Source organism: Bos taurus, chromosome 9 (genome assembly GCF_002263795.3).
Source record: "Bos taurus isolate L1 Dominette 01449 registration number 42190680 breed Hereford chromosome 9, ARS-UCD2.0, whole genome shotgun sequence".
Lineage (NCBI taxonomy): Eukaryota > Metazoa > Chordata > Mammalia > Artiodactyla > Bovidae > Bos > Bos taurus.
The window spans coordinates 42,393,468-42,420,362 of NC_037336.1; the positions used below are offsets into that span (position 1 = coordinate 42,393,468).

Genomic DNA, 26,895 nt, shown 5'->3' on the forward strand with positions numbered 1-26,895 from the left:
AGGAAGATGATGGAAAATATTAATATTATATTGAGGATTAAACTCAAAACATGTCCTATCTATGGCTGTGATATTGCAAATAGCACAAAAACTTGAAAGAATATCCTCCCCATATTTGAAGGCTACTAGCTGATTTAGGAAAATATCGTTGCTGTCACTGAAGAATAAGCAAAGTTTCAACTTGTGTTTTTGTGGCTTTACTTTTGTCTTGTTGGCTAATGTACAAGAAAATACCACTGAACATTTCTTCATTTTTGCAGCCAGGTACAGGTACAAGAATTCAGCCAAGATCAACAAAAACATCCTGTGAGAATTAACTGGCAATAGGGAATAGATAACAAAAGAGGGTTGAATTATATGATGTGTAAATTGTATGCTAAACATGTTTTATATCAGCAAAAATTTATAAAGCATGTGTGTATTTATGTATATGCACTTGTGTATTTTCCGTGGAGCCCAGGGTTAAACACCAGGGCACACTTAATCGTCTCTGAGTGTCATGTCAGTGGAACACAACTCACACGCATCAACGCAACAAAAGCTTTGTTGGTTTTAATCACCATAGTGTCACTGGAAGGAGCACTAGATTGAGGTCCCTGAAGACCCATGTTCTCTCCTTGACACTGCCCCTCACTGGCCACCTGCCACTGGCCAAGTCACGCAACCTATGTCCACAGCTCAGTTCCCTCAGGTGCAAAGACAGGTGCATTGAACGGCATGAACAGTCAAGTCCATTCCAGGCCTGAAGTGTTACGATTTTATGACTGTGTGAGGAACACATGAGTCTAAATTGCAAGGCTGCAATCCGGGAGAGGTTGGAAGCACAAAACTAAGGATACCCCCATTTACACTTGAGTGTACAATGTCATCTATGAGGTCGCAGGTGTGTTTAAAATGCCTGCATGTGGTTTGGTTAGTATACTTTCAATAGGAATGACATGAATCCAGTCAAAGGGGAGGAGAGAGACATACCCATAACGAATGTCTTCCTAGGCCTGTCAGTTTGAGATGAAACAGCATAAATCTGCCCATGGAGATGGGAGTGAGAAAAATGCATTAAATATACTCCTCAGGCAAAGGCACTCTTGTCCTAACTGTCCCCCTCCCCACACGGCACCAGTAGCCCAGGACCCGAGGAGAGATGCCCACAGAGCACAATGATCCAAAACCCAGCACTTTAGAGCTCCCATGGTGCCTTTGGAGATTTCAGGATGCTGAGCAAGAAATGGTTAAGCAAGACTGTCCTGAGCCCGGCAGCCACCGGCAGGGGAGGGGCACTGATGAATAACGCGAAAGGGAAGTTGGGCCTCCTTCTCTCTGCCCAGTGGGGAAATCCATTTTCAATTTGACCTCAATGAGGAAGTTACACTTCCTGCCAAAAGGAGTGGAGCACAACCTTCCCATCCCCGCAGCACAGAAGAACCAGAAGACAGAAGGCAGATGGAGAGAGATAGCACCGAGGGCTGAGCAAGCCCAGGAGGGACGGAGCAGGGCGCTGATGGACACACATACACACCCTCCTTGGTAAGACAGGGATGCTCACTCACTGAACTGGAGAACACAGCTGGGAAAGGAGAAAACGCTCCCAGGTGTGGAACAGGAGTAGCAGGAGACTCAGGAGGTCAGCGACCGTGAAAGGGTCTAGACACACCAGGCCACACCGCCTATAGTTGCCTTAGCAGAGAGTGCGTGGAAAGCAGACCAGAAGTCCACTGGATATTGGCATTATAGTATGTTTTTAAACTAATGTATGATTTTTAAAAAATATGTAGATCTTATCCCTTTTTCTGTCTTTATAAAAGCCCAAGTTGAAGAACCCCTCTGGAAATTGCTTCTGATTGACAGCTGGTGCAGGAAGACCCCGACCTCATGGTTAAAGCCCAGGATCTGATGCTTTAGAGTGAGAAGAACCAGGTTAGTGGCCCTGCCCCCTTGATCTTCGTGTGCTGAGATCTTCAGGACATCTGTTTCCTCTAGGTGTGAGATACATTTGCACGTTCACACACTCTATCGGCTAAGGTCCAACCAGAGAAACAGAAAGCACCTCAGCGCTTACGTTCACATGCAAGGGAATTCAATGAAGGGGATGGCAAGCTGAGCAGTTAGGCAAGGGTGGTGAGACCACCCCAAGACAGAGGAACAGAGGGAGGAGGCCACTCAGGGACCTGCCATACTCTGGGCTTTCCAGAGGGGACAGGAGACTCGACAGAGAGGAAGTTGTTACTGGAAAAGCTGCCTGAAGCAGGGGGGCTGGGGTGAGGGGTGGGGAAAAAACCTTTCTCCCACATTCCCATTGGCTGAACTCAGTCATAGTCTGATTCCCTCCCATACAGGGCAGAGCAGGGAAAGTGAAGGAATGGGCCCAGAGCTAGCGCACACTGGATTATTTAATCCTGGAAGTAACCCCGAGTGACTATTACGATTTCCATATCACGAATGGAGAAAGCAAGCCTCAGAGATGATAAAAACCAACACAGCCAACAGCAGCATAAATGGTGGAGCTGAGACAGAAACTTAGATCTTCCATCTGTCCCCCCACACTCTGTCCACTCTCCTTATTTGGTCCTACAGTGGTGTGAAGGCAGGGCTGTCTACTGAGCCACATGGCATTTCCAAGCCACTGATGGTCGTGGTCCTTAACCTGCAGCTCGTGCCTGGGCCAGGAGTCACAGTCAGGGCACCACACGGTGCTCTGGCGAGAGGGGAAGCTGCTGGGCGCCAGGACTGCCATCCAGGGAGGTGAGCTCGTGGAAGGTCTTGCCCAACCTCCCCAAGCCTCCATGAAAGGGCCCTGTGTGCTCTTCAGAAGGTAGAGCAATGGGCCAGCACGTAGGGTGTGCCAGCTCATTATCGAGCCCTCCTTCTGCTCCCTGGAAGCCCAGCCTGGGTGGGCATTCTGTGTTTCTGATGTCAGATGGCCTGGTTCCATCTTTCACTGGGGCTGGTATTTGGTTGATCCTTCAGGCTCCCATTTGGCTCATAAAACACAAACATCTGCTGGGGTTCTGGTTGGCCTGTGGCAGGCTTCAGAGTGAAGCGGGTGGAGAAAAGGTGAGAAGGAGAGAAGGAACCAGGGGAGAGAGGACAAGAGCAGCCTTTCTGGACGAGTTCATTAGCTACCGGGTGATGGAGAAGCTTCATCCAGCCAGAGCCATGGCCAGCCCCCAGGGACAGGAGAGGCAAAAGAGAAGATGAAGTTACATGGAGCTTCACTGGAAAGCTTGGAGTTGAGTCTGTGCAGGCTTTTCCTCCGTTGCTTTGCTTCCTCCAACTGTTCCTTTTCTCACCAGTTGGCTATTATTTTCTAACCCATTTTGATAATTACTTTATCAATCAAGAAAGATAAACAAAAGCCTAAAATTACATCCAAGGGAATGAGTTCCTAGAGCCAACCAATCTTTAGTATTATGATTTTTATATTTAACTTTTTTTTTAAAACAGAAGTGCTTGGGAAACCGTTTTAAGGCTTGGTACTTCATTTGTGGTTCCCTAGAAGATATTAGCCACCCTCTGCCCTCCTGGCGCTGATCCAGAGGGCCAGAGAAATTACTTAAGGAAATGCTATCCAAGCAAAATAAACACTCTAAAAAGATTCACTTTCAATTGTATCCTTATTAGAACAACAATTTGCCTTTGATTGGCTTATTAAATTAAGAGAGTATTGGGTTGAGGGAAAGCCACTTTTAAAAGGTAAAATGCAGGGAGTCTACTCTACATCATTGCAACTGCTAAGGAAGAAAGAGTGTCAGTTAATGAATAAAACTCATTTTTCAGAAGCCAAAATGTTGTCTAGATGTGCCCTGTGACTGGACATAAACCCAATGGGGGGGCGGGGCCTCAACTTCCGCCTGTATCCTAAATCCTTGACTTTGGAATGAAAAAGTCATTGGGGCCAAGCACCCTTGTGACCAATTGGAAAGGCTTGCATGGCCTGCCCCACCCCACCCAGACCCTCCCCGGGCTCCTTAACTCTGTGCCCAGCCAGGAGGAGGCCTGGGTTTTCTCTCCCATAGAGAACACTCAGGACTAACATCTTCAGTGATTTCTCCCGACAGTCCTTAGCAGGTTCCATAGGGATAGCAGACCTGAAGGAAACCATCCAATTTATAGCTGCTCACGTAAAAGCCATCAGGAGAATCACGAAATGATTCTCCATATGGTGCCCTGAAGCTTCCAAAAACTATACGAGAAAGGGGCTTGGAAGGAATTCTCTCCTCTTCGGAGACAAGGAGGGTTGAAGCCAAGCATCTGTGGCAAGCGAGGAAAGACACTGCTCCCCAACACCCACCCCCACGTGTCCCCAGGGGTGGCCTGGAAGATCGTCTGTGAATCGGCCCCGCACCCGGGGTCACCGACGTCGGCTTGTTCGGCTTTTCCATTAACCAAGCTTGTGTTTTCTAGTGTAAATGAACTCTACAGTTACATTGTGTGGAAGCATCGGGACATGGTTTGCCAAATGGAAAAACATTTGGAGGTTGGGAAAAATATCTTGCACATAAATTACTGAAGGCACAGAGAATCTAAAAGAGGGATGAAATCAGAAGCCAAGGAAAAGCCGGGAAGGCGCCAAAATAAAAAACGGAGAGACAGAGACAGGGAAAGCGATGTAATGATTTCTCTTAATGACCTGCCTTCAGACCAGAGAGGCAAGTTTCTAAGCCATGTTTGAGCCTCATAAAAGCCATGTGCCTGCGTATCGGGAAATATCCTTTAAGTGGCAAGATCAAGCCCACATTTTTCATCCTTTCTGAGTGGAGCTCTCCATTGATTATGTTAAGAGCTCACCACCGGTAAGAAACACAAAAAGCTTATTGTCTTTGACTGTGGCAAAGGCCAGTTACACACTTGTTAATTTCCTGATTTATGACACTGAGGAGATGAACTGAGGGCAAAACTTCCTTCTGTCTCTCCCTCTCTCTGTCTCTGGCTCTCTCCACCTTTGTTTCTGTCTCTCCCTCGCTGTCTCTCTTTTGGTGGTGGTGGTGGTGGAAACTATTAAAACAGAGGCAGATCAGGAAGTTTGTGATAAAGAGAAGCCAGGCTCTCGTCTGACATACAATCTCTCTTGGCTTAACTAAACTTGCTCCTTCAAGGCCTGCCATCAACAGAGTTGGGCTCACGTTTCACCACTAAATCTGAGTCAACAATCTCTAATCTGGACACTGGGTTCGGAATCCAGGCTCAGGTTGCACTTGGAAGCTGACAGCCGGGACGAGAGCTGAGAAAAATACGGCCTTTGTTTCGGGTTTGCTCGTCCCCGCTGAGCTGAGCTGAGGTCATGTGTCGTTTTCTGTCATCAACAAGATAAAAGTTTGCACCTCTCTGGCCCCGAAATGACTCTCCTGCCATTTATATTAAGGCCAAGAAGCTCTCTGCCCTGGGATCGGAGGGCCAAGTGTGTGGAGAGCTGGGGTTTGGAGTCCTTTTCATCTTTCTGACACATGATACCGTGACATAGGCAGCCCTTGCTGGGTTGCTATGCAGATATACAATTTCTGAAAAGTTACACCCGGAAAATGAAAACCCTGGGCTGGATTAGCATTTCACAAAGAACAGGGATAAAATGTGTAGCAGTTAGGCTAAAAAGCTAAAAAAAAAAAAAAAAGTGAATTAAAGTTTCATGAAAACAAACTCTTTTTTAAAAGGATCAATACGTAGAAAAGTATCTTATTGCATTCCTGGCCTCTGGTCCTGAGCCCTAATCCAGCTACCGAACGTGAAGGGTACTGTGAGGCGTACGGCCGAGCCCTGGAAGGGAGGTCTTGGTGTGGGCTGGGGGCTCCAGTGCTGGGAGAACGTGATCCAGAGGAGCCCTCCTGGGTGCTGTTATTTTATGAAACTCTGCTTTCTCTGCCTATAATTGTTTTCATTTTTCTATGTTGTGATCATCTTTCCCTTTTGTTTAAATAAACCTAGAAAGAAAGGGATAAGAATACCCCACAGTCCAAAGCTTGTGGCTAAATACGCTTTGGCACTGACCTTCCCTTTCTTGGTCAAGGTCAAAAGGCACGCCTTCCAGAGCTCATTCACTCCAACACCAGCCTTTCCTAAACAAAAAAATTTTTTTCAACTACTTCCAATACCAGAAATTATCTTACACAGGACATTTAAATGAAACGTGAGTGAAGTGTTGGCAGGAGAAGTAGGAGAGAAGAAATGAGGAGCGGTTTTTCCTTTTTCTCCCCAAACAGCTGAGGCTTCCTGAGCCGGCCTGTCCACACCGCTGGGCAGGTGGTGGCCTCTTACTGCTGCTCGGACATCCTGGGGGGGAACAGGAAATGGGGTAGGGGGTTTCACAGACATAGAGGGTGTGGAGGAGATTTGAGGGACTCAGGGTCCCACAGTGAGGGAGGTGCAGCAGCCAGAATCTACATATCTAACAACTCCTTTGACACTGAGTGTGCCCTGCGTGACAGGTGTGTGAAGGGAATGCAAAGATGAATTAGCCCTGGTCCTTGCTCCCAGGCTGTTAAAAGGAAGCACACGAGTGGAAATAAGCACAGCAAAGAGCTTAGGAGTGAATCCCCTTGAGCATTCCTATTTGCTGGATTGTGAGGCCAGCAGGGTTTGCAGAGAAGAGTTCTTTTTCAGGACAGGAATTGATGGGCGGTTAGGTGGAGAAGAAATGGGCAATTAACTTTTTCTATAACTCAGGGAGATGGGAACCACTTCTGTGCTCGTCCACATGACTTCCAGGATTGATGCTCCAGCCACTCTCAAAGATGATGACATACATGAAAGTGTATGATTTGGCCTCAAAATACTCAATTAAATGCTCTTGCGCTCACAAGATGCTTTCAGGTATCCATCCATCCATCCACAAGAGGGAAGCTGAAACGTGAGTGTGCTGGTGAGGTGAGGGCCAGATATCCGACCGCCCAGATGCAGCAGCGGGCTCTGCCCTTACTTAGCCTTTGTGTGCTCAGCTTCCTCATCTGTAAAATGGGAATAATCATAGTAATCACCTCCTAAGGGCTGTTATGAGGCATAAATAAAATAATGCAACCAAGGTGGCATTTAGAACATGTTGGGTAAATGCCCATTAAGATTAATGGTGGGGTTTATTCTGGTGGAGTTCATTCCCTCTTGGAGGGGGTCACATCTGCTGGTTTGGCCCTACCCTGCAGGTGAGGAATGGGAGAGGAAAGAGAGGGTGATCTCTTTCCAGAGGTCTAGAAGCAGACTGGAATGATGTCATCAGGCATGTGCCCCGTTGGCTGATTCAAATTCGTACTGAGTTGTGACCTGAGTTGACACTGGTATTTCTGCAGCTGTGTTATCACCAGAGAGCACTGCACGTGGGGGCTGAGGGCCCAAATTGTGAGTTTCTTCCTTATCAGCTGAGTGACCTGAGCAGATCACTTAATCTTCCTGGACTGTATCTTTCTCATCCAGAAATGAGGATCACACTGACTGTATAGCATGGGGTTTATTAAAAATTGTCTGGGCCCATCTGAGTGACTGCCCTGTGTGGAGTCTGGCACTCGGGGACTTTCAACATTTTTGTACATTTGTGCAGTCAGCTAGCTGACCTCGGATCCAGTGGTCCAGCCCCAAAGTGACGGTGAAGACGGGCTCTAGCCCCCTGCCACTGGGCAGAGGGACACAGTCCTGTGTGGCCCCGGCAGTCCCATGCTGCTCTCACTTGACACCCCTTCACCATCCAAACAAGAGCTACAGGAGAAAGCCCCGCTTACAGCTCCCCGAATCAGAATAAGGGAAATGGAAACCAGCCCCTGGCCCACATGCCCCCTTTCTTCCTGCCGCAGGAAACCTAACACGAGACCAGAGTGCCTTTCTCTTCTCTTAGCTGCGGGCCCAGGCCCCTTCCCATCTCCCTCAAATTTTCCCTATGGAAACAGTGACAGTCGTGTTTTTGGTGATGTTCAAAACCAGGCATCAAGAGAAGTAGATTAGTTTTTCCTCTCTGAACACAATATAGAGGTCAAAGCTATCTGAAGTGCATGGTTTGGGTGCCAAGGCTGGGGCTTCCCAGGTGGCACGGTGGTAAAGCATCTGCCTGCCAATGCAGGAGACGCAGGTTTGATCCCTAAGTCAGGAAGATCCCCTGCAGTAGGAAATGGCAGCCTGCTCCAGCATTCTTGCCTGGAGAATCCCATGGACAGGGAGCCTGGCAGACTACAGTCCATGGGGTCACAAAGAGTCAACTCAGCCACAACACGACTGAGCAACTGAGCACCCTCCCCCTACCACACACACACACACACACACACACACACACACACACACACACACACTTGACCTGAACTCTGCCTGGACCGCCGGGCCTCCTGGGCACTGGTAAGGTTGTTTAGCACTGCACAGAGAGCGTGGCCACTGGAGCTCACTGCTGCGTTCTGCCTCCATTTGTGGACAGAAGCCTCCTTCATTGTCATGCCTCAGGTTTTTTTGACTGAAATGGGGATGATGGTCAAGCTAGTGCCTCTCTCACAGGGTTGTTATGAGAATTTAGTAGCGAATGTATGCAAAACTGGGGCTGCGCACAAAGGAAGCACCTAAGGATGGGACCAGCCGAGGCTCCTCCTTTCACGAGAACGCCACACACTGATGGCAACTGCTCATTCCGTCCACCATGGCGAAGACGGAGAATAAGAGGCCGTTTCTGGGTGATGAAGACTAACTTGCCATCTATATATGTACCCGAGGGTCAAGGAATGATCTCTAAGGCTTTTGGGGGGAAAATGTGTAACCGTCCCATTGCCTGGAGTCACTGCGGAGCACAGAAGCCTTGGGGCAGCGCTGAGTCTTCTCCCTTTTGTGTCATGCCTCGCTTTTAAAAGCTGCCTGAAGATGTACTGAACTGGGGCTGCCACAGCACCTCCTCTCTTGAGCCTCAGAAACAAAAAATGAAACTCCAAACGCAGCCTTCCCATGTCTGCCTCACGGTGGCTCTGGTTTCCGGGGTTCCCTGTCCTCTCCTCCCATTAGGCTTGTAGGAGAAAAGGGCCTCAACTCAGCCGACATTTTCTGTTGCAAGGATGGAGAATAGCTCCTCAAGGATGCCGAGTTAGGAAGGCCAAGGTGCCCTCCCTTGAGGAGCCTGGATGATGTGGGAAGAACAGTGTGAGACGAGGCCTCGGTGCATTTAAACAAGAGCCGTGGGAGCCAGAGGGAGAAACGACCAATTGCCCCTCAGGGAAGCAGGCCTGACTCCACGGAGAGGTGGCACATCAACTAAGCTTTGAAGCGGTTGGCTTGTTCATTGTGGTTACAGATAATAGTAAGAAGGAGGGCTTTCCATGTGAGGGGCCTAGGAGACACGAGGCAGATAAGCAGGATCCGCTTCCTCAAGGACTTCACAGACTCATAAAGGCATGGCCAGGTGAGTGACTGGACAAATTGAGTGTGCTGTGCACTGGACGGAGGTGGGCTTGGAGGGGCCTCAGCCCAGAGGGGAGGGGAGGAAGTGGGCCCTGCAGCCTCCCCAGGAATGCGTTCCTAGAGTAGTTGCCAAGTCTTGAAGGGCTACTGATAGTGCCCTGGGAAGACAGGGACAGACAGTCAAGGCCAACTCCCTGTGCAAAGACACAGGAGTGGGAGAGAGAGCTGGGGTGTCAGGAAACAGTTCCTAATTCTGCAGATGGTGTGCAGGTGAGGCTGAGGGCAGGGAGCCAGTGGGGCTAGAAAGGCCAGCAGGGGCCAAAGTGGGAAGGGTTCTGGGTGCCACTCCATAGGCCACAGGGAACCGCTGAAGAGCTGTAAGCAGGGTAGACACATTCCCGGGAGGGACCCTGTGGAAGCTTGTCAAGGAAGCTGAAGCTAAGCTCAAGTGTAGAGGAGGAGCCGGAGAGGACAGGGAGCAGGTGCGAATCCTGAGTGCCTTTGCCCCTGGGCCCCAGCCCTGGCCTTTGGCTGTGCCCTCTGGGCAACACCAGCTGGCATCTACAGGTCTGCTTGAAGCTCAGGCTGCCCATCCAGTGTCAAGGGAACATCTGCAAAAGAAGTGGCTTTGTGTAGCTGTGAATCCAGGCTCAAAGTGTGCATTCATATAAACCTTAGGAACTTACAGAGAGGTCCTGCTGAGACCAAGAAGTGGTCCATCTTTTCCACAACCCCACCTTCCCACCACGTGTAAGCCACCCGGGGCAGGAGTGGTGAGCTCTGGTCTCTCCTGGGCTACCCTCAGCATCACATATGGGTGTGTTCAGTGGGCCTTTGCTAACCAACAGGGAATTCACTACCTAATTTCTCCGAAAGCAGAGTGGCCTCAGCCTATCCACACACCCAATAAGCCGTGGAGTGGGGTAACCATGAACACTCAACTCTCTGGCTTAGTTTTAAATGAGGGCCACTTTAGAACAACAAACTGAATCACTGCCAGGAACTTACAAAAATGACAATCCATGAAGATGTCAACATGCAGATTGGACGTGCAACCTGGGTTCTGGGCCAAACCCCTGGGTTTGAATCCCATTCTGTCACTCACTGGCTGCATGATCTGGGGTGACTACTAAACACACTGAGCTTTTAGATCCTCACATGCAATTAAAAAAAGGGGAGAAATACTAGGACCTTCTGTGAGTAAATGAGGCTAATAATGTACTTGTACTCAACATAATGTTCATAATGTTCATAAATGTTCATAATGTTCATAGTGTTCATAAATGTTGGCATAATTATTTCTATTTTTCTCTATACAGTTTTGATAGCCCAAGAGGATTCTGTATTTCAGGGAACACTGAGATTAAGAGAAGGTAGAGAAAGAGGAAAAGGTGTGCTGTCTGATGAGACACCACGGAATCTTTTCTTATTGAAACAAAGGGAGCTTTTGTTTCCTGAAGGGTCAACATGTTTGCTGGACAATCTTGGACTACAGACAAAAGCAGAATCAGTATCCTGGGCGATGGTGTCTACAGCCAAGTCCAGATAAATAATGCTATCAGGGACTCTGCACCAGACCGCCCCAGCTGGTGCCCGCCCCTGTATGAACTCGGCTAGGGCTGAGGGATTCCCATGGAGTCATAAACATAAACCCACACTCGGAGCCTCCAAGATCGCTCAGGCTTTACAAGAGAAAGAAACTAGGTCGTCAGAATCCACCCCAAGAATGGTTATTTAGAGAAGATTGCTGATGGTGCCTACGTTTTTTTAATGAACATTTATTTTTTGACAAGTGAAACCAACTCAGTGTGGAGCCTGGGCAGGTCAATTCACTTTTCTAGGCTTCAGTTGTTTTTTTTTTTTTTTTAATATATGTAAAACAAGAGGATTGGGGTAGATCTACATTGACTAGAACTAGGTATTCATGTACTCTCCATCTTAGAAACTTTCTGATGTTTAATTCAGGTACCAAAGCAAAACCAGATTGATTCTTCCCATTCATGAAGCACTCCTGACCTACAGGTGAACTGATGTACTGATGGGAGCGGAGTGCACTGGGGAGTTTTGCTTCTAGCACATGGCGCTTCCTAAGCCTTAGAACCAAACCCTTGGAACCAAAAAAATCAGGACTTGGAGAGCCTTTGGGAAGGGGTACCCCAGTATACAGGCCCAAGAGCTCACTCCACATGTGCTGTGTGTTGTCAATGATGGACATGGTGGGAAATCAGACCCTCAAACAGACCAGGTGGGCTCGTGTTTGCAGAGATGCAGGTTGGGAAGGGCCAGCTTCACTTCTTCTATTTCGACATCTTTTAAAACTAGCTTTATGTAAAAAAAAAAAAATTTCCCTGGGGGAAAGATATGAATACCTTCTGTAACAAGGAAAATAACAACAATAGTCATAATAATGAGAAAAGCAAAATAAGCACATATAAGTGCATTTTTCTTTCTTAGAGATTTATTTTTGTTTGATGAATCGGACACTGTGTCAGGGAATGAGGAAACGTTGGGGGCCCCCCGCAGGGAAAGGGGTGCCCAGAGGTGGGGCTGCTGCGTCCTGCATGGGCGGGTTTGGTGTTGGGGTCGGTTGGTTGGTTTAATCGGTGGCTGGAAGTTTTCCTTTTGTTCACTTTTATAAATCTCTCCCTGGGCTTGCGAGCTTCCCCTCCCTCCCGCCCCCTTCCCCTGCCCCCCCACATTTCATTTTTAAAAAGCGAGCTCGCTCGCCAGGTGTGTCCCCCCAAGCTCTCACAGCTCTAATAAATAAGGAGCACCTGTAAGACAGTAGCTTGACTTGTTAAGTGACTCTGTACAAAGGAGGATATAGAAATACAGTATGTACACCGCATCCACAGCCCCGTGGTGCTTCAGGGCCAGCATGACACCGTCCTTGCCTCGCCCGCCCCCTCCTGCTGCCAGCTCAGCGGCCTGTGGGCGGGGGCACCTGGACCCCTCCAGAGGGAACAATTGCTTTATTGGAGTTAGTAAACAGATACACTGAATCACAAGGTGATTTGATTTTTTTTCTTTTTTTTTTTTTTGTTTTCTTCTTTTTTTGGATTTTTTTCTTATTTTTTCTTTTTTTTTTCTGTACTCATCAGAATGGGATACTCCACAACTGTCTCACCAACTCAGTGCCAGTACACATGCTCTAGAGGACTTCTGGACTCCCAGCTACAACTGTACAAGTGCACACAAGAAAATCTACCCTGTTATCCTCCACCCACTGATTGAGGATCGAATTGCACATTTCTCTTAACCATGACAGGAGAAAGCAAACAGTGAAACAGAATCATGGGTGAGCTTTCTCACTTTCCCTCCTGTTTTCATTGGTTTGTCCATACCATTCTAATTATCATGAAAGGGCTCTGCGTATAGAGAGATTGCTTCACTGACTTCCTGGATCACCGAAAACCATCAGGGTTGAAATTTCATCCAAGTCTTTCGTGACGCCCAGCAAATATTCCCCCTCGGATTATTTTACACCTTCAGGGCATTTTGGTCTTCAGTTCAACACTCTTGCTCTGTTCCCAAATGGGGCGCTATTTAGGGGAATTTAAAGAGAAAGCTGAGAAGAATAAACATTTACCGAGTTCTCTTGGCATTCAGTCTCTGAAAAACCACAGTATAAACTATTCATGCTGCTTCTTACATCTGTCAAATCGAAAATTAAAAGCCATAAAAGTGTAACACTGAAAATATGGCATTAAAAAGGATAAAGGTGGCCTTTGTAAAAATAACAAGAAAAGTATATTAGCCAATAAAATATTCTAACTCTTCATTTAAAAGTGCATCCTGGGCAGGACAGAGATGAATCTGGAAGCGTTGGGACTCCAGTACGATCCCTCTCCGCCGTCAAAACGTGAACAGTATAGGTCCAAAACCATACAATGCAAATCACAACTCTTCGTGTAGCAGCAAAACCACAGCAGTTTTTAAAAAGATTTAAAAAAGATTTTTGTTTTCAAATCCAGATCGTCTTCCAGCCTCACCCTCTGAGCCTTGGAAGATGGGGCGGGGAGAATACCTACATTGGTCCTTGTGGCTTGTTGGTGTTTTGTTGTTGGGTTTTTTTTTTTTTTTAAACCAGGGGCAAAATCCCTAAGTTCCTCTGGGGAGAAGCAGAGATGGTGGCGGCAGGAAGGCTGGGCCCGCTTGGTGGGTCCAAGACGTGCTGGCTTCTCTGGGCTAGAGGCCACTGAGGGAGAGCTGCTTCCTCTGAGATGCTTAATGACAGGAAGCGGCTTTATTTGCTTGAGTTTTAGCCAGAGGGGGTGGTGAGCGGACCAGCTGGTGTCATTGGATGGCGAGATATGGTTTGCTCTGCGCCCTCTCTCCATGCAAGTTACCCTGTGAGTGCGCGTTCCTAGAAATAGAGGAGAAGGGGTTTGTTAGAATCCACTGGACCAAACCGCCCCCCACCCCCAGGCTGGGGAGAACCCCGGCATGAGTCAGAGCAGCGCGCTCTCCAGCCGGCAGGTCAGACTAGAGAGGAGGCCCCACAACGGGGCGGCACAGCCTGGTTTCCACACAACTTTCATTCACGGTTCTGTGCAGGGTCAGCCCTGCCAGCTTTGTGTGAGGAAATGAAACTCGAGTCGCTTTTTGGAATACCATAATGAGCATGGCGCACCACGCCCTCGCCCAAAGACCACAGCGGCATCCTTTGCGACCCGGCAGCTTTCGCTCTCCACGTTAGTGCACCCTTAACTGGCAGGAGGTCTTTGGAGCTGCTCAAGGGCACCCCCAAAGACAGGCAAGCTCGTTAGGGGACTTGGAGTTGCAGACCTCACCCCATACCTCATGTAACAGCCCCGAGGTTTGCTGCAAAGGAGGAAGGCCATGAGATGAACGTTTTAGCATGTGAAAAATTCCTGAGACACCTAGACCTCTCTTTAGGGGTTTCCTACAGGGACCACTGAGCTGGAAGAAGTGTCCCTCTCTGTGGGTCAGCCTGAAAGGTGAGCCACTCACATCCCTTCCTATCCAAACCCAACGTGGGACTCATCCCAGTACATCAGGTATGAAGGACGGTCACCAGGAAAGTGGGGAACGCCCATCCCAACTTCCACCACAGATGTCGGGCTCTGCCTCTCTATCTTTACTGGCTTATTTCATTTGCTACCAGTTTCTTGGCTTAAAATACAACCTCCTGAAGACACTCTACCATCACCCCTAGGAAGCAGCCATTTAGAAGTTGGCCAACCAAACTGTAAAGTCCCTGAGGTGTGGGGTAGAGTCTGTTTTGTTCACGTCCCTACACCCAGGGACAAACGTGTTCAGCTCAACACACATTTGTCAAATGAATGGGAGTCAAACAACTCTTGTCCCCCATGTCCCCAAACAGTACTTTCTTCCCCCCTGCCCATAAATGGAGATGTCAGAAATGTGAATGGGTAGAATTTGGCTAACATGATGTGGTAGCAGAGGGATCGTAAACATCTTTACAACTGTTGAGATTATTCCTAGAACAATGAACAAATAATTTCAGGTGATAGAATGGAGAACTTGAAGAGACCCCAGAGATAATATACACAATTTCCTCATTTTATAGACGAAGAAATAGAGGCTACAAAGAGACCTGGAAACGTGCTCAGAGTGTCTGCAGCATGAATTTAGCGCAAGTGTGAAGAGGTCAAAATGCCCACTGGGAGGACTACATCCAAGCTTGTGCTTTGAACCCTGCTATCCAAATCCTGGTGTTAATGGTAACCATAATAATGACCAGCCAAAAAACAAGACTTGAAAATCTGAATGTGCATGACAGGAAATGCCTGAGTTCCCCAAATCACATTAAATCACCAGATCCGTGTGCATTTAATATGTATATTAAATAACCAAAGTGAAAATGCAAAACACCACAAATATGCAATGGGAGTGGAATTACAAGGCCATGGAAACCTTTTCATTTGGCATGGTCAGATTTGGAAATGTGGCTATTTATCTCAGAATAAAGAGCTCACTTTAATTTCTTTTCCTCTTATTCTTTCTCTCTCTCTCTTCTTTCTCTTTCATTCCTTCCTTTCTCTTTCTTTCTTGTTTTCTTTAAGACAATGGTGAAAAAAGGTACCAAAACAAAAACACTAAGAGCCACCATCAAATAAGAGGTCACAAAGGACTGAGACGAGAACTTGGAAACTGATCCAAATGGACAGAGCATAGCTTTTCTGGGGAGGATTTATTTTTGTGTAAGAAGCACAGCAAGAAACTTGCTGTGAAGGGAGGAAAGCCATCCCTACCTCTGGGCTTGGGACCAAGAGTGACCAAATCTCATAGTCAGAGGGGACCTCTGAATCCTTTCTTTAAAAAGGAAAAAAAAAAAAGGTGTTTAACGCTTTCTTCCAGTGACTGGGAAGCACCACCATTTTGAATTACTCACTTAAGAATGCTACAACTGCTTTTTCAAGGATATAGCTTTTTTCTTTAATGTGAGCATGACCGCCTCCAAAGGGGAATATGTCTCAAATAAGTCTCCTTATATTGAAATCGCCTTTGGACAAAGGCCAAACACAGACAGCAACAGCCTGCTTGGAGAAAATCTCCAGGCTTTCATAAGGGACCAGGAAAACGGGATTATAATGAGAGCCATTCTGGAACCTTAACTACAGCGTTTGCCATCCCAAACACTATAATAATCATTATTATTCGCTGGTATCTATTATTGTCTGGTAAATAATATGTGTTTTCCCCCAAAGTTCTAAAGGGTGCAGCTGCACCGCACTCTATTTTTTGCAGCCCCACTCCTGCTGCTCGGAAAGCCTCCTCACACCAAGCTTATTTTAATGGCTAAAGGCAAGATCCGTGCCATGTCCTTCCCTCTCCCCACGCATGTGCCGAGTCTAGGACACCCACCCAGGCAGGATGGTGGTGTTGCCGAAGTGCGAGTTGCTCTCAGCGGATGATATCTGAGGAGGGGGTGAACTGAAGGCCTCCTCCTCTGTCCTCCTGGCTCTGGCTGGTCAGGGCAGCCCCTCTGTTGGTGACACAGGAATCAATGAAAATGAAGAACCAAGCTTGGGAGTCACCTTCCTGAGAGCTACTGGCTGGCAAGGTGTGAAACTCAAGAGTGGGGAGGGAGTGAGCTTGGGGTTTTAGAAAGTGCTCGTGGCAGGAAGTTTCAGGGCCCGAGCTGACCCTTGCCCAGCAGAGACATCATATGGGACAATCTGTCCTCTCTGTCTAAATTTCCTGATCTGAGTAAAGGGGAAAGTTCTACAATAAGTAAGACAGAGATGTACACTATAGTCCAGCACGAACCCTCTGCAGCCGTGTGACCTTCATTCCTTAACCCCCTGAGCCTGGATTCTTCCTCTGTGAAATGAAGGCCTTGGTGAGATTTTCTATCTTCCATCTCTCATATTCTGTGACTGTATTTATAGGATCTTTGGACCGAAGCCATCATCAAGTATGGAAGTACACACTGAGAAGAAAGACTATTAACATCTCTACCCTGAAGTCCTAAGTTTTAGAAAAAGTCTCCTTCTTTCTATCTCTCTCTCTCACACACACACAGACACACACACTTCCTCTCTTAAGTGTCTCTTAATGCAAGCAGTTCTGTTTGTGCCTCACGTTTGGGTTTTCCTCTGAATTGGGGGTTTGCTGAAGGCAGGACAGCCCAGGGCCCTGCCACATGGAATGTCTCTCACACACACGCACGCAGCCCACCCCATGGACCACGCAGGCACCGTGTTTGAAAACCGCTCCGCAGTGCACGATCTCCGACAGGCACAACAGCTGGTGCCCTCAGAACTCCAGGCCCAGCTGCCCGTTGGCCAGAGAAATGCAGTGTCTCCTTCGTGGAGTCACAACTGCATGCCAAGTGCACTGAGCGAGCCTCTGTCCACCAACACTTTCCCTTTTCATGAGGACAGCACTGCTAAGGCCGACTGAGTTACTTTTCCTTTATCACACGAGCACTTTCAGAGCACAATAGAAAACAAAAATAGGCCTGAGTGTTAATAACTTAACATTGATGCTGTCAGCATACAGTCACTCTCACCTTTTCTTCTTTGCCCTTTACAGCCTAACTATCGGCTCAGCGATAATGAATTCGTCTGCCAATCCAGGAGACTTGGGTTTGATCCCTGGGTCAGGAAGATCCCCTGGAGAAGGAAATGGCCACTCACTCCAGTATTCTTGCCTGGAGAATCCCCATGGACAGAGGAGCCTAGTGGGCTACAGTCCATGGGGTAGCAAAGAGTCCGACACAACTTAGCGACTAAACAAGATAGATGCAGGTTGCATTTAAAAGGAAAATTTCTAATTTACACATTCCCAAATGTAAATGTGTAGCCACAGAAAATGTCTTATTCTGTATTCCAAGGAAAAGTGTCTTACTCTGTATTTTCAAGATAATCCCTCCGTGATACAAGATTCCACCTCTGTGAGGAAGCCTGCTTCCATTAATCTAATCCATTTTCCAAACTTTTATTCTTCTTTGATTCCTTAAATACCTTTGTCATTAGCATAATCAAAATCTTGGAGGTCTGTCCTGTCTTCTAGAATGTAAGCTCTCCAGGTCTGTCATATATATTCCCCAGAATCCAAAATCCTGTGGCATCAACCCTATGATGTGCAAGAGATGCCCACTGCCAGGCTGGCTTGTCTTTGTCCAGTTATCCCGGCCCTGCCATGATGCCACTCACTCGGGCACGTCGGCCCATCACTTATCACAGTTAAATACAGCTATTACGTGCTGGCTTCAGCCATGCTGTTTATCTGTGACAATAATGAGTCCCCAAGGACTGGACTGCTCTCAGGTAGCTGCAGCTATTCTGGGACACTCACAAGGGGAGAGCCCCATGGTCAATGAACAGAGCCGCCTGCACTGGCTGATAAGCCCGGGTGTGACGCCAGAGCGTGGTCTCTGCACCAAGCCCATCCCAGATAGGGCTACAGCTTGGGAAGGTTTTGCCAAAAAATGGTTCCCTTTTTCCTCCATCCACCATTGATTTGTGAAGAGTTCTGAAATGGCTTTTACCAAGCTGGAAACCATTTTAATTTACAAAGTACATGGCATCTCTTTTCTTAGAGCTTGCTTGCTAATTGATGAAAGTAATTTTAAAACATCGCTTCTTGTTTATAGCATGATTGCTTTGGGAAATAACCCATGATGAGAAGGCTGTGGGACCAATGGTAAGTTCCATCACTGCTGAGCTGCCCACCCCACAGCTCTGATAAGCTAAGGTTCATATTATCTAAAAGAAAAAAAAAATTAGACCAAACATAAGGCCTTGATTTTTTTTTAATAATTTTCCTCCTTAAGCAATATCTCTTATTTTACTCTTTAATCAACAAAAATTCCAACCATATAAGACCCCCAATGGGGATAACTCCATCTTTAATTCTTTGTTTTACAAATTTAAGTTTTGTTTTTCTTTGTTTAGCTGGTTCTATGAGTCAAATGGGCAGAGAAACTTGTTTATTCACACGAGTGGCCACGGCTATCTCTCGCTGACCTCTAAAAGATCCTGGGGGACAAAGAAGCCTGAGCTGCAGAACCCCTCCTGTGCACTGCAAAAGCCTTTATCTTTTCCCTGGACAATGGATCTTCTTTAGCCACCTCAAGTCCTTTCTAAAACCTGAGAGTTTAAGCAAAACAAATTACCCTGTCTCTGGTCCTTTTCTAAAAACAGGCAGGGATTCATGACTAACTGCACACATTTTTACAAATGTGCTGGAGCAAGTGGCTACATCCATTCATGAAAGAGAAAAATAAACAAAAAATTACATGATATAGCTAATGTTTTGCAAGAAATTTTGGAAGAAAAGCCTCGATCCCTATGCCCCTTGACTTTCAGGACCAAGCTCTTCCTGTTCAGTTTGGGAAAATTGCAGTGTTTTCAAAGAGTCAAATTTTAAGGAGCACTTACTTTATGTCAAGTATTGGACTAGGCACTTTTACATATTTATTTCACTTGAAAACAAGTGTATTTTATATACTGATTTATTGAAACAACAATGCTAATGAAGTATTTATCACTGTCCCCATTTTACAGATGAGGAAACTTTGCCAAGAACTTACTTGCTCAAGGTCACCGGCTAGAAAGGGACAAATCTGAAGTCCAGCTCCTACAACCCCAAAGTCCACGCTCCCCTCGGAGTGCTGCCCCCTAGTCCAGGTTTCATCTCTCCCCTTCCTCCCCCTGACAAGCAGATGTCAAAGCTGGCAGAGGCCTTAGAGACAAGAACTCCAAGAAATTATTTGACAAGAAATAATAATTGCATTTTCATTCAAGTCCTAGCCAATACACAAACTAGCTGATGTTGGCTCATGTGCCTTCCAAAAAATCTGCCTTGGACACAAAAGTAGATGTTTATTGTACTAAGATTGAGTTTGTTATTTATTTATATAATCTGAATGAGGCAGTCTAAGTTTAAAAAAAAAAAAAGGAAAGAAAGAAAAGATAAGAAAAAAAAAAACTGAGAGAAAAAGGCAGCTTTATGTGGCAAGTAGCTATTGTCTATGGATTAACAGACTTTAAGATTTTTAGGCTCGGTCTGGGAAAGAGGTCTGACACTTCATTTATTCTTTACAACCAGCCCTTTAGCTGAAAGACAGAAGGAGAAATAGAGAGAGAAGGGCTTCATATTTAAGGAAACTTCATGTGAAAAATAAGAGCAAGCATACTGATTCCCGGCCGCCCCCTCCCCAACAGACAATGAGATGGAGTGTGTGGCTAATAATTGTTTTTCTCCGGCCTTTCCACCCAGATACTCAGGTACAACCTATTTCCTCTCTGAAATCAGCTGCCCGGTGTGAGGAAGCAATGCTGCAGGTGGCAAATGTATGATTCTGGTCCTTGGCACCAGGTGTGTAACTCAAGCAGCCCAGGTCGTATCCCGTGTCCCACTGTGGGGAAAGGCAGAGGACTCAGGTTCTAATCCTGGCTGCACCACTCTGTGACCTTGAGCTCTGCGTGCTCTGCGTGTCCCAGTCTCTGCTTATAAAAGTGGAACCAGACATCTTAGGAGGGTTTCTGGAATAGTTTCCCTAACTTCCGAGGTTGGTAGCATGGAAGTGTTTCATGACCTCCCATGACACGTTGAGGGAAGAAGTTCTGGGCTGCAGGCGTTACCCCGACAATTCTTATAATGAGCACCTACTATACATACGCCAGGAACCTCCTGGGCATTGTACTTCCGTTGTTTACACTAGAGCCCGATAATTCTATGAAGTGGGGCTTATTACCTTCATTTTTTTTGTATATAAGACATGCTCAGTGGTTTTGCAGGGACACTCTGAAGCTAGGCTGCCAGTCAGATCCCAGGACTGCCATTTACTGGCTAGTGACTCTGGGTAGGATATTTAACGTCTCTGTGCCTCAGTTTCTTCATCTATAAAATTGGTTTAATAACAAAACCCCAGAGGGTTGTTGTGCACATATAACATCTGGAACACTGCTTACATCTAAAAAGGCTGCAGGAAATATTAGTTATTACAACTGTTTAGTGAGAACGATGTAGGCACAACACAGTTATAAAACTTGTCCAAACTCACAGCTGGTAATAAGCAACATAGCCAGTTTCAGACCCAAGCAGACCTCACTCCAGCCCCGGGCTCCACTCCCAGGCACTGTAGCTTTTCTCATAAGACAGGAACTCGCTTTCCTGGGTACCGCACATGCACCGCACTCTACCTAGGTTTCCTCATCTGTTCTTCCCAGCAACGTGATGAGCTAGGGACTTAGGCTCCAGGAGAGAAACCACTTCCTCCCTCAATCATCCGCTCTGCTGGGATCTGAACACAGGCCGGCCCAACCTCAAGGCATAGGTGTGTACCCCTAAACCAGACACTGCCTCCCTTTCCTACCGGGAGTCCACTTCACCACGAGGAAAAGTTTCAGAAGGCCTTTGGTCTGGGGAGTTAAAAAGATAAAAGGACATCTCCCACAGTCACCAAACTCTTTTAAAAGTACCTGCTGGCCCTGGGGGGATCTGATTCAGCTTCTATGAAGATCTCTCCCGGTGTCTGACCTTGAGCAAGCCACCCAAGCCTGTGGCTGCTCTTCAGTCCAAAGACAGAGCTTTGGGCATCACTATGGCCACTGTCCAGGCTCCGCGTCCATCCAGGGACGTCCCTTGCTAGGTGAGCCACTGCCTTCCTTGAGCACCTAAGAGGTGACTGACAGCCTGCACCACGCCCTGCCCCAGCAGCCTAAGGTTCAGAGCAGCTGTGGGCTGGGCGGCGGCGGCGGCGGGGTGGTGTGCTGGTGGGTGGTCAGAAGGATGGAGCCCTATTTCCATGACAATCTGGGGCCTGAACTTCGGGATGATCTGTCGTCTTGAGGTTTCCTTCCACTGTGTGCCATGAAGCCTTTTAGGCCTACTCTGGGCTCAAAGAAAAGAGTCCATCCTCCTTGTGCATTGCTACGATGGCTTTTCATACTTAAAATGTGGATGTGGCAGTGCTCATCCCCCCATGTTGCAGCGAGAACGTCCTGCCATGTTTAGAATTCACTCTGGTAATTAGCCTGTCATCAGAATGCAGGGATCAGCTTCAGCGATGCCAGTCTCTCTCTTGCTTCCTTTCAGTCTGCAAACAGCTGCTAAAGGAATTTTCCTCAAACACAGACCTCCAGCCATTCCTGACGTTGCCTGATGTTCTGAGCACAAGCTCCGCGACCCCCTGCTCCACTACCCACCTGCCCTCGTCCAGCCTCCCGCCTCGCCCTCTCTGCAGCCAAGTCCTCTGCTCTCGTCCAGCCTCCCGCCTCGCCCTCTCTGCAGCCAAGTCCTCTGCCCTCGTCCAGCCTCCCGCCTCGCCCTCTCTGCAGCCAAGTCCTCTGCTCTCGTCCAGCCTCCCGCCTCGCCCTCTCTGCAGCCAAGTCCTCTGCTCTCGTCCAGCCTCCCCCCTCGCCCTCTCTGCAGCCAAGTCCTCTGCTCCAGTCGGGTGCAGGGGACAGCCCTCCCTCATGTGGCTTCTCTTCTCTTCACCTGCGGCTTTTGACACCCTACTGCCTCCCCTATTCCCCCATTCCTGACTGCCAGTTTACGGCCCTTCTGGGTTTTAGAACCTAACCCCAAATTCACCTGCTGTATGGAGCCCTACCATGGTACCATTAACTACGCCCTTCCTGACCCTCTCTTCTCATTCATGTGCCCATCCTGCCAGCCCCAAGCTGGGTACTAAGTTATGACAAAGTGTGAACTGCCTGGGTCCCTGCTCTTGTCAAAGCACTCTGTCTATAGTATCACATCCATTCGCAGGTTCTGCATGAGGCTTGTAACAGTGACCTTGATTATTTCTTGTCTCTCTCAGGTCACTGGCTCCTCAAAACAAGTCAAAGACTCCTGCCACGCCCTCTCCCACTTTTTGGCTTTTCTCTTCCTCCCCTCCCCACCTTCCTACCTCCCTCCCTCCTTACCTCCCTCCCTCCATCCTTCTTTCCTTCCTTCCTTCTAATTCTTAATAACAGCGTCTCCTGCATGGAGTCATTATTCAAGACAGTTGGTTGAAAATGGATAAGTTTTACCCTCTAGGGAAATAAATGAAGACTAACTTTGAACCATAATGAGTAAAAGGGGATTGCCTCCCTTTGTTTGGATATGATTAAGAGTTTATTAACTTTTGTGGATCATGGTATATTAATTAAGTAAAAATTAAGCATTTCAAATACAGGATCTTTAAAAAGTTATTATTCTGTACATCAAACACACACACACACACACACACACACACACAGCTGAGACAGAGAACAAGTTGATCAGAGGATCAGACAGTGAGAAGTGCTATCAAAATCACAACTCTGAACCAGTGACTACTCATCTTCATTTTCAAGGTCATATGGTTTTTCCACAAAAAAATTTTTCATAGTTTTTCTGTTAGTATTTGGGAGTCACATTGCTCAAACCCTGGTGGATATGAAAATAGACATTCAGTCCCATGCTTATGATGCCATCGTATTAAATGAGAGGAATGGAGGGACCTGGATATATTTTTGGTTTGGCAAATTGTAGAACTATTTTTTTCAAACATTTGGGGTTTGGCTAAAACCAAAACTTATTTTGCCAAGCACTTTGGCCTTAATTTTTAAACCCATGTGTATTTTAAGAGAAATTCAATCTATATGTTTCTGACTCATTTACACTTAACTCATGAAAATGCTGTTTGGTAAGAGCTAGTAGATGTCCAAGCAAGTTTATGAGCCCTTTTAAAGCCTTCTTTCCCCCATTCTTACCAGAAAGTTGTATTTTGCCAGCCATAAAGAGTGTGAGCCCCAGAGGCCTGTGGTCAGTTTGAAATTTATAACTTCTGAAGGTTAAATGGATTTTAAGTTTGGAAAAAGGTTTTTTCCTCCCCCTCTCCTCTTTTTCATATTAAGTACTCAAACAGGCTACTTATGATAAAGATGGGATCTTATGTCTCAGTTTCTGATGGCTGAGGGTGAATAGTAAAGAATTCAATCTAACCACCAATAAACTGTCTCTAAGACATGTCAGAGGAACAATATGACACTTTTAAGTTCCTACGAGCACAGATTCCAATCCAACACTCTAATGGAAAGTTTTATTAATTACTCTTAGGATAAAAAAAAGAGGTAGGAATCGACATAATTCAAGTTGAACATTTTACCTTTGGGGGATTTGGTCATTAAAAAAATATCAGAGACAACCAATCCAGTTCATGACTTTTTATACAGTTAAAAAATAAGCTGAATCTACTAAAAACGACATTTGAATCAAAACCAGAAAAGCAAGAAGAACGTGCATGCGTGTTGCAGTGACTTCACCCTCTGTCTACTATACGCTCAGTTGATGCTCAGATACCACTCAATTATAGTATTTTAGCAGGAGAAATCTTTTGGATAAAGTACTTAAAAACGGCTTATAAATATTTAAAATAAAAGCATCCAACAAATCATAATGACAAAGTTTTACATTTAACCACATGTGCTCCAAATATCTTGAAATTACTCTAAATATGGGTTTAAAATATCAAAAGGGCTTGTTGATGGGATGCAGAACTTTGCAGAGAAACCTAAACCTGCTCATTCTTGCTCCCACAACACCCAATATGCACAATTTTTAAAGTGTGCATGTGTAGATTTCCTTAGAAAAAGATCATGTTACGGTTCTGAATTTCCAAAACAAGAGTTGAAGGATGAAATATAGGGTTTCCCCTTCTCTCACCAAATGCAGCTCAGCCACGTTGCTTCCAGATAATTTGTTATTGTAGGTTGGCTCAAATTTAAGACAGCAACATTTTAGAAACAGTTGGAGAACTAAGCCAGCTGCAAGGAGGATATCATTACAAATTGAGACACATGTTGTATGGGAATACCATTCATTTTCAATACCAAAAACACGTCTGGGGAAATAAGCCATGCAAATGAGGGAGAGATATACTCTTTAATTGCATCTTTTGGACATGAGGTCAACGTTTCATATCAAACGAGTCCATAAAGTGTGTTTCTCCCTTCTGTTCTTCTGTCACATTCTTACTTCCCTTTCTACCCAAAACAAAACACAGCTTGCTATCACAGAAAGACAACAAACCAGAGGTTCAAAGGGGGAAATGATGAGACAACCAGCATCGCAGCCAAGTCTCTGGATGGAATGAGGCCGGGCAGCGTGAGGCAGCTTTGATTGTCCCAGTCCTGACCCCACACCCGCGTGGCCAGGCAGCTCTGCTCTCGCGTTCCCGTCTCCCTATTCAGACTTGTGCATTGGGTAAAATCGCACAGGCACATTCTTGCTTATGGCCACAGCGTGGTCCTAGGAGCTCAGAGCTAAGGGATCTCAGGGGCAGCTTGAGGAGGGTCCAAATTAAGAACGTTTAGTACATGCAGGAGCTTTTCAAAGCATAGGAGATTTATTCCAACGTTTGTTGTTGTCATCCTTTGCTTCTGCTCTAGTCATTTTCACTAGAATCTTTTAAATGACTCTTGAAATAATTTGCATGCGTGTGTGCATGTTTCCCCTCCTTGCTGATGGCCTCATGTTCCCCATCCTGACCCCACCCTGATTTTTCCTCAAGCCGAGTGCTGTGGAAATCCACAGATCTGGAGAACTCCTCTCTGGGGTTAGTATTTAGAGCTGGCATCTGAGATGGCATTTACTCCTTTTTCTTGAGACTAAGACCATGTTAAATGATGCCAGGGCTAAATTGTTTATCTTTTAAAACTAATTTATTTGTTTCTCTTAAATAGATTCCTTTTATGTTTGTGAGGCATTTCAAAAAAAAAAAGTTTACAAATGCAGAATGCATTTCCTTAACATGCATCCATGTATATTTATTTAAACCAGCAACAAAAGAATACAAAACAACTCTGTATGGGAGAGGGTGAAGGAAGATTGAACGGCGGCCACCCTCAGCCGCTGACACAATCCCTTTGACAAGAGAGTCTGGGAAAGGCAGTGTATTGGTGGTGGGGGTGTTCCACAACATGAGGTAAGTGTTTCATGCTGCAGAGTGTTTTGGTCCTCAAACACCTCTGCCCCCCACGATGCTTGTCTGCATGGAGGTAGGTGTAAATGATTGAACCAGGATGCCCAGGCAGTCATTCGAGCCAGCAAGGGAGCGATTCATTGGAAACTAGATGGGGAGCTTATTTCCAGTGCCCTTCTGGGCCATGGCTTGTTAATAGCTAGTCAAATGCCTTCACCTTTCCAAGCACACTCTCTCCAGGTGAAGAAGCATGTGCTAAGGAACAATGGGTATTGGTGGTGCTCCCAGATATGGCCACACCAGTGCTCTGGTGTTTACTGATCTACCCAATTCTCCAACTCGAGCCATTCCACTCCCTTGGCCTTAACAGCAGGGTTGATGGTTTTCCAGTGAAGGACAGCCGCTGCCTACACAGCATAAACTTTGAAAGGCCAAGTGGTGAAGAAGCATTGAACCTGTTCCTTTCCTTGCTTCCCTTTTCTGCTTTCCCCACAGATACTCACAGGTTATAGTAACTTGAAGAAAGGTCTGTGACCTTTTGCATTTTGTCACTTAGGCAATCTTACTGAGACAAGGGTTACATTATATGGCTGTAACAATGATTTTGCAATATTAGGTCCACAGCAAAAATTGCTAAAAGTAAATTCCAAGTTTTAAGGGAAATTTACAATTAATTCAGCTTCCTCAGAGTAACAAGAAAAACTTCCACTCAGATACTGCTTGGTGATCACATAAAATAACCCTGCAGATACGTCAGATATGTAAGATACTTTTTTCTGAAGTCAAAAATCTATGAACTGCTCCTCCCAAGAAAATGCCTCCACTCACAGGCACATAAAGCTTTCCACAAAATTCCAGGGGGAGTGGCTGAAGGCTGTGCATAGACTAGTTCATGGAGACCAGCTTTGGTCGGGGAGCTGCCACACAGATCAGGATCAAGTCCATGACTCATGCCACACTGCCTGACCCTGGAGTCCTTGCTAAGCATTTCTCTGGCCTCACTCTAGTCCCAGCCCTGTTGAAGGAGGAGGGCTGTGGTATATCTAAAAGAAATAAATACCCAATCACAAATGTCATTTCCTATTCCATCATAATTTGATTGAAATAATATCTAAAGTCAGATGCCTACATATTAAAACCCTCTTTCAATCTCCTTGTCC

At 46.4% G+C, this 26,895-nt stretch overlaps 2 long non-coding RNA genes across 2 annotated transcripts; one reads left to right on the forward strand and one right to left on the reverse strand.

Annotated features, from left to right (window-relative positions):
- Positions 1 to 1,433: 1,433 nt before the first annotated feature.
- Positions 1,434 to 13,123, forward strand: LOC104969545 (uncharacterized). Its single transcript, XR_808761.4, has 3 exons — positions 1,434 to 1,524; positions 1,803 to 1,914; positions 12,444 to 13,123. It is a non-coding gene; the product is annotated as an uncharacterized lncRNA (long non-coding RNA).
- On the reverse strand, positions 11,779 to 22,701 carry LOC132346102 (uncharacterized). Its single transcript, XR_009495810.1, has 2 exons — positions 16,195 to 22,701; positions 11,779 to 13,708 (listed from the first exon to the last, which is right to left on the reverse strand). It is a non-coding gene; the product is annotated as an uncharacterized lncRNA (long non-coding RNA).
- Positions 22,702 to 26,895: the final 4,194 nt, after the last annotated feature.